The sequence below is a fragment of the Muntiacus reevesi genome, chromosome X (genome assembly GCF_963930625.1).
Source record: "Muntiacus reevesi chromosome X, mMunRee1.1, whole genome shotgun sequence".
NCBI classification, from domain to species: Eukaryota; Metazoa; Chordata; class Mammalia; order Artiodactyla; family Cervidae; genus Muntiacus; species Muntiacus reevesi.
The window spans coordinates 11,271,840-11,283,857 of NC_089271.1; the positions used below are offsets into that span (position 1 = coordinate 11,271,840).

The 12,018-nt window shown below is 39.8% G+C and overlaps 1 pseudogene; it reads left to right on the top strand.

Annotated features, from left to right (window-relative positions):
* The first annotated feature begins 234 nt into the window (after nucleotides 1-234).
* On the top strand, nucleotides 235-395 carry LOC136154994 (U2 spliceosomal RNA; annotated as a pseudogene).
* Nucleotides 396-12,018: the final 11,623 nt, after the last annotated feature.

Sequence of the window (12,018 nt, forward strand, 5' to 3'; positions counted from 1 at the left end):
AAAGCCTGTGATCACAGCAATGCCATTTATCCTTCACTTTTACCTTTGGCTATACAAAGGCTTGGCTCAGGACTTGAATCACATACTTCTCTTTACCTGGGACTGGAACAAATTCTTAGGCAAGGCTCCCGCCCCCTTCTAGTTTCTGTAAAGCAAAGGAAAAAATATAGAGATTCATTTTTCCCTTTGCCCAGAGCAAAGAGTGAGGAGTAGTTCTTCTAATTATGTTCTTTCATCGCTTCTCGGCCTTTTGGCTAAGATCAAGTGTAGTATCTGTTCTTATCAGTTTAATTGTGTTCTTTCAACACTTGTTAATTGGGCACTCATAATCTGTAGCTGCTGGACACTGAATGGAACCAAAGAAATATAAATCTGATCTTCTCTTTAAACCAATTATAATCAGAAGAAAAAATTGCTGGAGAGAAAGAAGGCGAAAAGGAGTATTGCCCTATGAGTAACTGGTCCTTGGAGCAAAGTTTAAAATAAGGTTTTAGAAAGAGTTGAAGAAATTTGGGGCATGCCTAGAATTCATCTTAACTGTTGTCTCCAAAAACCACCAAACATGTTACAGGATTTTCCTTTATATGTTGCATCAGTCTGCTTGTACCTTATAAGGTCTATAGTACATGCGTGCACCCTAGGTCAATTGTGAGTGGAAGTCGCTCAGTTGTGTCCGACTCTTTGCAACCCCATGGACTATACAGTTCATGGAATTCTCCAGGCCAGAATACTGGAATGGGAAGCCTTTCCCTTCTCCAGGGGATCTTCCCAACCCAGGGATCAAAACCAGGCCTCCCGCCTTGCAGGCGGCTTCTTTACCAGCTGAGCCACAAGGGAAGCCCAGGTCAACTGCACTGGCCCACAATTCCTTCCACTGCCATCAGCATCTGAACAAGTTTAGGGCAAGAGTTTTAGGAAGCCCTAGTGTTTTTAGAAAGGACTACTAGCATTTTTAGGAAAACAATTTGTAATAGGAGATCACATAGATGATGACTCTCAGGACGTTTCCACTGCCCAGGCACATCATCTTTGGTTAGCAGATGATGTCATGATAAGAAAGAGAGTACCAGGCAGTCCAGTGGGAGAGAATGCTGACGGGGGACATTTCTCATGTGTTGTCTCCCCAGATTACAGGAAGCACGCTAAATGAATGGTGGTAAATACACACCCTGCTCTGATTGGCAACTTTCGCCGCTAAACCTGTAAGTTGAAAGACATGTAAGGTAAAATTCACCCTCCTCTCAACTTTGAGGGGATGAGTCACCGAAGCAGTCCTCACATTTCTGCATGCAGAAAGGCAGGAGACCTTCCAAAAAAGGTTGTGGTTTTGCTGTTTCCCTGGTTCCCTGACACATAGCCCAGCCATGATCACATGCAGTGACAGGCAGGAACCTGTTGCCTTATTTGGGAATCCTATAGTCCTCTTTGTAGGGGGAAGAGGGCAGACTGAGAAGTCCAGATCAAATGACAATAGCACAAAAATAAAAAGAATCCAATAAAGGAAGTGGGCATTTTATCTAGAATAAATATAGAAAACTGCCTGACCCAAGGAACAAATATTTTCCTACCCATGTCTTTGTCCTGTGAAGGCCTCCTAAGAAAATATGTCAAATCTTCCATTTTCTGTAGTGATTTCTCCCATTTTCCTTCTGGCCATAATGCTCTCTGCATTTCCCAGCTGCTGCAGGGACAGCTTTTCTATTGGGGGAGAGTTTGTGAGTTACATGCACCCACAATTCTCAAGTTGCTTCTTCTCAAGTGTCCCTCATGCTGACCCCAACATGTGCTGTGTGACATTTATTGTGGCATAGAGACAGCAGGAACAGATGGGGAGTGGAGGCTAAGGGCAGGAATGTTCCGGATTTTACAGCTTCCGTCTGCGTTCCCTTAGGGTGATGGGGGGCACACCCAACACAGATCTCAACCACACAGTTTGGCCTCTGTAGAGAAGTAGGACTTCTCGCTCCTTCTGAGCACAGGAAACTCTACAGAAAACATATCTTCCTCTGTTCAGGTATTCCTCCAGCAAGGCTGCTGCCAGCCACCATGACTTTCTGCTCTGTGTTTTTCCAAATATGAGATCATCCAGCTGAGAACAAAAGGGGCAGTAGAGAAAGGGAAGGAGCCAACAAAACAGTAATGGGTGTGTTAGCTCAGACTGGAATGTGTGCCCATTGTCAACCTCAGGAACCGAGAAAAACAAACACAAGTTCACAATTCCTTCTCAGAGGTGGTGAGTGGCATAACATAGGAAAGAGTGCCCTCTGCTGTCACCTGTGATTTTTTTTTCCCCTGTGAAACAGATTGAAGAAACAGTCTGCGTATTAAAAAAGGAAGCCATCTTGGGGTTTCAGCTGCTTTAACCAGGCTGTGTCCTGTGTTGGGTGAGACAGACGAGGGATAGCACAGGCAGCCATGAAAATCCCATGTTGCCAGGCACTGAGAGGAGATCATGCCTTGGGAGGAGGCCTGTGGGCTGTGTAGATGAAGGACAGTTTGCTTGGAAATAAAGGTACTTCTTGGAGCAGGGCTCTTCTTGGGTGGCAACACACTGGCCAGCATCTGTATTTTCCCATCCTTTCCCAGTAAACCAATTTCGACTTGTTGTTAGATCCCTCTGTTTGTCTCTCTAGGAAGGGGGAAGAAAACACACACACAGTTTTCACATAGGGAGATGAAACTCAGTAGCTTGAAAAGTTACTCATTCGGTCATGTCTAACTCTTTTGTGACCCCTTGGACTGTGGCCTACCAGACTCTGTCCATGAGATTCTCTAGGCAAGAATACTGGAGTAGGTTGCCATTTCCTTCTCCAGGGGATCTTCCCAACCCAGGGATTGAACCCAGGTCTTCTGTGTCTCCTGCATTGCAGCTGGATTCTTTACCATCTGAGCCAACAGGGATGCCAATGGCTTGCCTCACAAACATTGTATGAAGACAAGAATTTAAAATACTAAATAAAATCACCCAACTTAGATGAAAAATTAGTTATATAACTCAATGTATTTCCTATGAATATTAACTGATATATAAAATTATTGACCCAGACTGACCTTTGAATTAATCTATATGCAGTTTACAAGGGGAGCTTAATCATGGTTACAATGTTTTACAGATGGAAATGTCTGCACATGAATGGCCATAAACAACATTGATGTTAATGCTTCAGTATTTGCTCTCTTTCTAGTTTTTACGTTCAAAGTTGCTTTTTTCCTCCTATATTTTAGAAGGCTTTGGGAAATGGAATATTTCCTGCCACATGAATAAACAAAGGATGTCACAGTTCTCAGTGTTTGTAGCCGCCACCTCCCTGGTGAGCTGCGGAGCACTGAGGGAACTCAGGAAGAAAAGAATACCTGCCATCCAGCATCCTTCAGACTGCAGCCACTCCCTATTGTGAGCCCTGAGGGAATGCAGGATATGAAAACACAGGATGCTGGCCCCAGATAGCTGAGATGCATATCAAAGGAAGGATTTCAGTGAGCCCAGACTCCTGCACTTCCTATACACAGACAAGCACTAAATTCCTTGAGCTATCTGGTTTTCTTTAATTAGCAATAACCTCTTAACATTCAGACTATCTGCCCTTTGTGGCAAAATTCCTGTATATCCTGACTCCCTCCTTCATCTCTTTGGAGTAGTTCTCTCAGGGTAACTTGAGATGCTGCCTCCCAAGCTTGAAGTCCTAAAAATTCTCACTGAATAAAATGTAACTCTCCACCTTTAGGTTGTGAATATTTTTTAGTTGACAGCTGCAAGAAACTGTATATCACTATACAGGTTTCCTTTACTTCTTGGAGAAATGCAGTTCCACAAATGGTCTTCTAATGGGAGGGACAAAGGGAGAGAAAAGTGAGGAGTGGGTGGAGATCAGTCTTTCATCACCATCTTCCATAAATGTCACACCTTTCCTTGATAAGTTACCTTACTACTTAGCCTCTTTTTTAGCTGAATTAATCCACCTTTCAAAGTGTCATAGTTGGAGTGTCTACCTTAGATTTTTCTAAATATTTCTGATTGAAACATATGTATATTTTGAACCCAAGAAATAGAATCCAACTTGGCAAAAGGAGAATTATTGACTCTTGTTAATCAGTGTTAAGGTCTGAGGCATGGCTAGATCTAAGAAAGGACAGGAACCAAGGATCCGAATTTCATAAAAATTTTCTCCATCTTTTGTTGATGTTGATTTCATTCTCTTTTTTCTTTAGATTGACTTTTTCCATGAGACAGAAGCCATGGTTGCTGGCCAGTCTTGGGTTCACACTTCCCTAGTCCCACCGTCCAAGGGAGAGAGATTGCCTTCTCTTCTCTTAAGCCCTATTTGGAAAGTCCCAAGGAAATTTTCTAATGGCCCTTTTCTTAGTTGAGGTGAACTATGAGGCCAGGGTGGATGGGGTATTAAGATTGTTGACTAAAAATATGTTCACAACATAAAGGTTGACAGTTTATGTTTTATTCAGTGGAAATTTTTAGGACTTTAGGCCCAGGAGGCAGAATCTCATGTAGCCTTGAGAGAACTGCTCCCCAAAGGTGGGGGGCAGGGGTGGAGCCAGGATTTATATGAGTTTTGCAATAAATAGCAGATAGTTAGGAACAAAAGATTATTGTTAATAAAGGAAAACTAGATATCTCGTGTTAAGGAATGTAGTTCTTTTCTCTATATGGGAATATGTAAGAGCCTGGCTTTGCTGAAATCCTCTCTTTGATATGCACCTCACGTCTATGGAGCCACCATACTGTGTTTTCATAGCCTGAGTTCCCTTGGGGCTCACCATGAGGAGTGACTACAATCTAATGGCTGCTAGATAGCAGGTGCTCTTTTCCTTGCTGAGTTCCCTCAGGGCTTGCCAGCTGAGGGTGGCTGGTGGCTACATTCCCTGATGACTGTGGCATCCTTTGTTTACTGATATGGCAGGTAGTATTCCATTTCTGTTCCTCCTCTTGGTCCCAAATTCAACCAATATTTGGGAGACATTTCATGACCAATTTTGGTCCCACAGCACTGGGAGGCTCATTCCAAATCAGGTGAAAATTCTTATTGATAGGCCACTCCAGTTGCTAATTTCTGAATTAGGCCCTGTTGATAATTAAGATTCTCTGGATCCTATGTCTTACTAGTCTATTATGATCCAGGAAATGTTTTCCCTTGTTGCTTCTTCCTATACCTCAAATCATACTACTACAATTATTCTATAAAAGTCATACATGTGATTTATTTCCTCAAGATGTTTCAGTTCAGTTCAGTCGCTCAGTCCGACTCTTTGCAACCCCATGAATCGCAGCACACCAGGCCTCGCTGTCCATCACAAACTCCTAGAGTTTACTCAAACTTATGTCCATCGAGTCGGTGATGCCATCCAGCCATCTCATCCTCTGTCATCCCCTTCTCCTCCTGCTATGCTCAGCTTTCTTTATAGTTCAACTCTCATACGTGACTACTGGAACAAACATAGCCTTGACTAGATGGACTTTTGTTGGCAAAGTAATGTCTCTGCTTTTAATATGCTGTCTAGGTTGGTTATAACTTTCCTTCCAAGGCATAAGCGTCTTTTAATTTCATGGCTGCAATCACCATCTGCAGTGATTTTGGAGCCCCCAAAAATAAAGCCTGACACTCTTTCCACTCTTTCCCCATCTATTTCCCATGAAGTGATGGGACCAGATGCCATGATCTTAGTTTTCTGAATGTTGAGCTTTAAGCCAACTTTTTCACTCTCCTCTTTCACTTTCATCAAGAGGCTTTTTAGTTCCTCTTCATTTTCTGCCATAAGGGTGGTGTCATCTGCATATCTGAGGTTATTGATATTTCTCCTGGCAATCTTGATTCCAGCTTGTGCTTCTTCCAGTCCAGCGTTTCTCATGATGTACTCTGCACATAAGTTAAATAAGCAGAGTGACAATATACAGCCTTGACGTACTCCTTTTCCTATTTGGAACCAGTGTGTTGTTCCATGTTCAGTTCTAACTGTTGCTTCCTGATCTGCATATAGGTTTCTCAAGAGGCAGGCAGGTCAGGTGGTCTGGTATTCCCATCTCTTTCAGAATTTTCCACAGTTTATTGTGATCCACACGGTTGATTGGCATAGTCAATAAAGGAGAAATAGATGTTTTTCTGGAACTCTCTTGCTTTTTCGATGATCAAGATGTTTAGTCATCATCAATATTTTTGGAGGCCTGGTTATACACTGGGTACTGTAAGAGACAAATAATCTTATAAAATAATGTAGCTGATAATATTGACAGAGTCATAGTGTAGCAGGCAGATACAAATCAAACAATTTGGAAACAAAGAACAAATTAAAACAATGATTAGTATAACCAGTTATAATCCAGTTATAATAAACCATCAAGTCCACAGGAGACCAACTGGAGAAGCCAAATTCTGGACAGATCAGATTGACAAAAAGATAAATGTTTCATCTTTGTTTACAAAGGTATATTTTATCAACTTGTCATAGGTCATAGTATAAGAGGAAAGTTTTTCTGGAAAACAAAAATTAAAGCTACTATAATTTCCCCAAAAGTCATAACATAAATCATATTCATCAGTTAATTTGGTCTCATGTAATTCCTGTTGATCTGGATTAAAAAACTTATAGTTGTTTTTTTTTTTTAAGAAGCCCATTTTATGAGTCTTCTTGAAAAAACATCAGTGCAAAAAATGGTTATTTTCTATAAAAGACAAAACTGAAAATAGCATGGTTGAAAATCTGAGTACAATGCAATTAGCAAGAAACTTGGGTATTTCTGTAATATAATATTTTAAGATACTAACTAGAATTATAAGTGATAACATTATATCAGGGCATATCAGATTTTAGGAATCCATATAAATTTTGGAATATCTGTATTAATGATATTATCCATACACTATAATCTAAGATTCATCTCCAATCACTTGACAATATTTTTGAAGTAATGTAACATACCATATAAACTTCGTTTAACATTCCGCTCTGAGATGTCTCAGAGATGCTCCTTTGAAGCATCCCAGAGTCAGCTGGAGGCTAAAAGAGTTTTAGTTATATTTTAATATTTGGTAGGTTGGTTAAAAATATCAAAAAGGTTTCAAATCACAGCAGGATCATAGGTCACTGTGAAACAATATATAGTCATTTAACTAAAATCAGAAAAAGATTTTTTTGTAAAAAATACAGTTTACTTAAGGACACAAACACATAATCTGTTATCAAAAAGAAGCATTCTAAGACACTTCGTTCAGGGACTTTGCCAATGGGCCAGTGGCTAAAAATTTGCCTGCCAATTCAGGGGACACAGGTTGCATTCCTGATCCCGGGAGATCTCACATGCAGCTGGGCCCGCACACCACAACTCCTGAACCCATGCATTGCAATTACTGAAGCCCACCTACCCTAGAGCCCGTGCTCTACAACAAAAAAAATCACCTCAATGAGGAGCCCACAAACTACAACTAGAGAGTAGTCCCCACTCATCACAACTAGAGCAAGTCTGCATGCAGCAACAAGGACCCAGCGCAGCCAAAAAGAAATAGATAAATAATTAAAAAATTAAGTTTCTGATATTCTAAGAAAAAAGAAATTTCATTCAAATTCCAGTCTTGTACTCACTCACATAACAATGAATTTACTTAATTAACTTTAAATTTAATAAATAATGACCACGAATACCTTTTTTTCTCAGTAAAATGTAATTTCATTCCTCATACCTTCTTTACTGAAAACACACATTCTACTTTCCTACTGTATACTAAGATGTTTCCATTTGCTCCTTTTAGCTTTAATTGCATGTTTAAATTAGAATACTCAACTCTTAAAAACATTAATTTCTAGTGAAAGCTAAGAAGTAAGCAATTAGGAACTGTCTTTTACATTAGCATTTTGTAGACTGGTGAACATAAACATCAGTGATAATTTCTAAAAACATTTGTTTTCTTATAGAGAACGTCTCAGTGGCACCTCTAGACATATTCATTAATAGTCCTAAATACCTTTCAGTTCACTTCAGTTCAATTGCTCAGTCATGTCCGACTCTTTGCGACCCCATGAATCGCAGCATGCCAGGCCTCCCTGTCCATCACAACCTCCCGGAGTTTACTCAAACCCATGTCCATCGAGTCGGTGATGCCATCCAGGCATCGCATCTTCTGTCATCCCCTTCTCCTCCTGCCCCCAATCCCTCCCAGCATCAGGGTCTTTTCCAATGAGTCAACTCTGCATGAGGTGACCAAAATACTGGAGTTTCAGCTTCAGCATCAATCCTTCCAATGAACACCCAGGACTTATCTCCTTTAGGATGGACTGGTTGGATCTCCTTGCAGTCCAAGGGACTCTGAAGAGTCTTCTCTAACACCACAATTCAAAAGCATCAATTTTTCAGTGCTCAGCTTTCTTCACAGTCCAACTCTCACATGCATATATGACCACTGGAAAAACCATAGCCTTGACCAGACGGACCTTTGTTGGCAAAGTAATGTCTCTGCTTTTTAATATGCTGTCTAGGTTGGTAATAACTTTCCTTCCAAGGAGTAAGCATCTTTTAATTTCATGGCTGCAATCACCATCTGCAGTGATTTTGGAGCCCCCCAAAATAAAGTCTGACACTGTTTCCACTGTCTCCCCATCTATTTCCCATGAGGTGATGGGACCAGATGCCATGATCTTAGTTTTCTGAATGTTGAGCTTTAAGCCAACTTTTTCACTCTCCTCTTTCACTTTCATCAAGAGGCTTTTTAGTTCCTCTTCACTTTCTGCCATAAGGGTGGTGTTATCTGCATATCTGAGGTTATTGATATTTCTCCCAGCAATCTTGATTCCAGCCTGTGCTTCTTTCAGCCCAATTAAATTACCTTTAGTTTCTGTTTATTAATTGCTATCTCAGTATCTTTTTTTTTTTTTTTTAATGATCTAGATATTCAGCAAATTTCTAAAACTTAAAGTAGTACAACTCTAGAAGTTCGAGTTACTGAATTACCTAGAGAGATCATTTTGGGTAGACATTTCTAAAACATAGTTAATTTTAAAGAGTTTACACAAAAGCTCTTTTTTTTTTTCCTTTGGTTTTGGACAACTTTTTTTTAAGTCTTCATTGCATTTGTTACATATTTCTACTGTCTTATGTTTTGATATTTTTGACCAAAGGCATGGGGAATCTTAGTTTACTGACCAGGGATTGAACCTGCACCCCCTGCATTAGAAGGCCAAATATCAACCGCTGGACCACCAGGAAAGTCCCAACCCAAAAAGCACTTATCTCATTTCCATTTACTTTAAAGTTTCATCATATCAAATGTTTTTCCTTGCAACAGATACAATAAGGCCTTATTTGACTTTTATTAGACCTAAGTACAATAAAGTATTAAGCTTAATGTTGATGACTAAACATATGTCTAATTAGTTAGATCAACAAACTTTAATACTAGATAACAACTTTAATATTAAATATTTCCTACTTCATGTGAACCTGAAAGTCATTTTGGTCAGTTTTTTTTATTTTTAATTTGTAAGCCCTTACTTTTAAATTGCACTCTTTATAGATTCAATTTTGATAATACTTTTAAGAGGTATAATGTATACACAGATACACATCACATCACAGGTATAATGTGTACACAGACATATTCATTCAGCTTCATCTTTGTGGGGCATTGGTTGGGGTTCTCCCCTTTTGGACTGATGGGGCATTGCTTGGGAATCTTCCTTTTTGAGACTAGGGAACTGTGACCCTGAGAGACTGATTTGAATTGTTTACTTGATATTTGATAACACCAGCCATGAATAACTAAGAATGGATGATCAGAGCTCTGCTCCATCTTATAGTCCCTTGAGGTATTTTGGCAAAACTAAGAGGTGCTCTCATTAATGAAAGAAAATGCCTCAGGATTCCCTAAGATCTTAAGAGCTAATGGCTCAGCTATTATATCATAGTGAAAGTGAAAGTTCCTCAGTCTTGTCTGACTCTTTGCGACCCCATGGACTCTACAGTTTGTGGAATTCTCCAGGTCAAAATACTGGAGTGGGTAGCCTTTCCCTTCTCCAGGGGATCTTCCCAAGCCAGGGATTGAACTCAGGTCTCATGCATTGCAGGCAGATTCTTTACCAACTGAGCCACAAGGAAAGCCCAAGAATACTGGAGTGGGTAGCCTATCCCTTCTCCAGTGGATCTTCCCAAACCAGGAATCAAACCAGGGTCTGCTGCATTGCAGGCGGATTCTTTACCAACTGAGCTATCAGAGAAGCCCATATTATAGGACCTTTTGCAATTACTTTAATCTTAGGGGAGTGTCTATGTACATGAATGAGTATCTCATACTTGAGTCCAGATCCCTTCCTCTCTTCCTGGTTTTGATGAAAGTGGGACATGCAAATGTGAGCAGATGATTACTGCTATTTGTTTGTTTAAACAGAAGCGGATATTTGGTAACTGGAAAAAAAGTTCCCTGAAAATAGCCCAAGATGGCTGGGTTTTGTATAAGCAGTTAGAGGATGAATTTGCATTTCTCCTCTTGTGGTTTTGAGATGCAAATGATCTACCTGGGCTCTCTGGAGCTTATCAATCAGTTTTATCTAATCAGTGTTACTTGGAACTAAAGGGGAAAAAAGGATGCAGGAATAACATTTAAAACAACAACAACAACAACAAAAACCTCATAACTACTGGGAATGCTCCCTCTGCCAAACTTTAATTCATAAGCTTCCTAAGGGTTCATCAAGAATAAATAATAAACCTTAGTCATCTGAGCAAGCAACTTTAATGTATCCCTACTGTTCTTTGTAAGCTAGTAAGTTTATATTGGTGGGGCTTCCACCTGCCAATGCAGGAGAACTAAGAGACCTTGGTTAAATCCCTGAGTTGGTAAAATCCCCTGCAGGAGGAAATGGCAACCCATTCCAGTATGCTTGCCTGGAAAATCCCATGGACAGAGGAGCCTGGCGGGCCACAGTCCATAGGGTCACAAAGAGTCAGACACAACTACAGTGACTTAACACAGCACAAGTTTATACTGTAATATCCAATTCATAACTGAGTTTCTTAAAGACAAGCTATGAGAGCTCTATTATGGCTTGTCTACATGCTTGCATATGTATATACATATGAGATAGCTCTACCTCTGGAAAGTATTGTCAAAATTAAATTTATAAAGAGCTCTATTTAATTGACTTAATAGTAGGTGCTTACAAATTAAATATAAAAGAAGTCAGACAAAATGAATTTCAAGTTCTCATGAACAGGGAAATATTATATTAAGTTAATACCTAACATTAAGGTTAGTTTGTTTGTTGATCTAATTAATATAGGCATGTCTTTAGAATCATCAAGATAAGTATAATACTTTTACTACACCTAGGTTTAATAGAATTTATATAAAGTCTTATTGTATCTGCTGCGAATATCTGTCAGCAAGAAAAATAACTTGGTATGATGAAATTTTTGAGTGAATTAAATGCAACTGAGATAAGAACTTCTAGGTAAACTCTATAGGAATACTTATGCTCTGAAAATTATCTAAAATAGTTGCTCCAGATTTTGGTAACAATTACTTGCCTCCTGATTTTCACTAGAAATTAAGATTTTTAAGATTTGAGGATTCAAATTTAAATATGTAATTAAAACTACTAAAAATAATAAAGGAAACATTTTACTACAGTGGGAAAGTGGGATAAATGTTTTGAGTTAAAAAAAAGGAGTTTTATGCGTGGTTGGGCTGAGATTAGATTAAACTTAATCAAGCTAATGGATTTTCTTATTAAAATTTTGGAATTCCCTGGCAGTTGAGTGTTAGGCACCTTCACTGCCAGGGCCCAGGTTCCATCCCTGGTCCGGGAACTAAAATCCCACAAGGAACATGGTGCAACAACAACAAAATAAAGAAGTTGACTAAGGAGCCGCCATGGGGTCCACACCAGGCATGCCACACTGCCTCCTGCCTCCCACACCAGGTCCAGAAAGGGACCAAGGGGTGGGGGTAGGAGTGGGGAAGTACCTAGAGAGGGCCTGGCAGATGTGCCTTAGTGGAGTAGCCCTGGACCCCAGGGAAC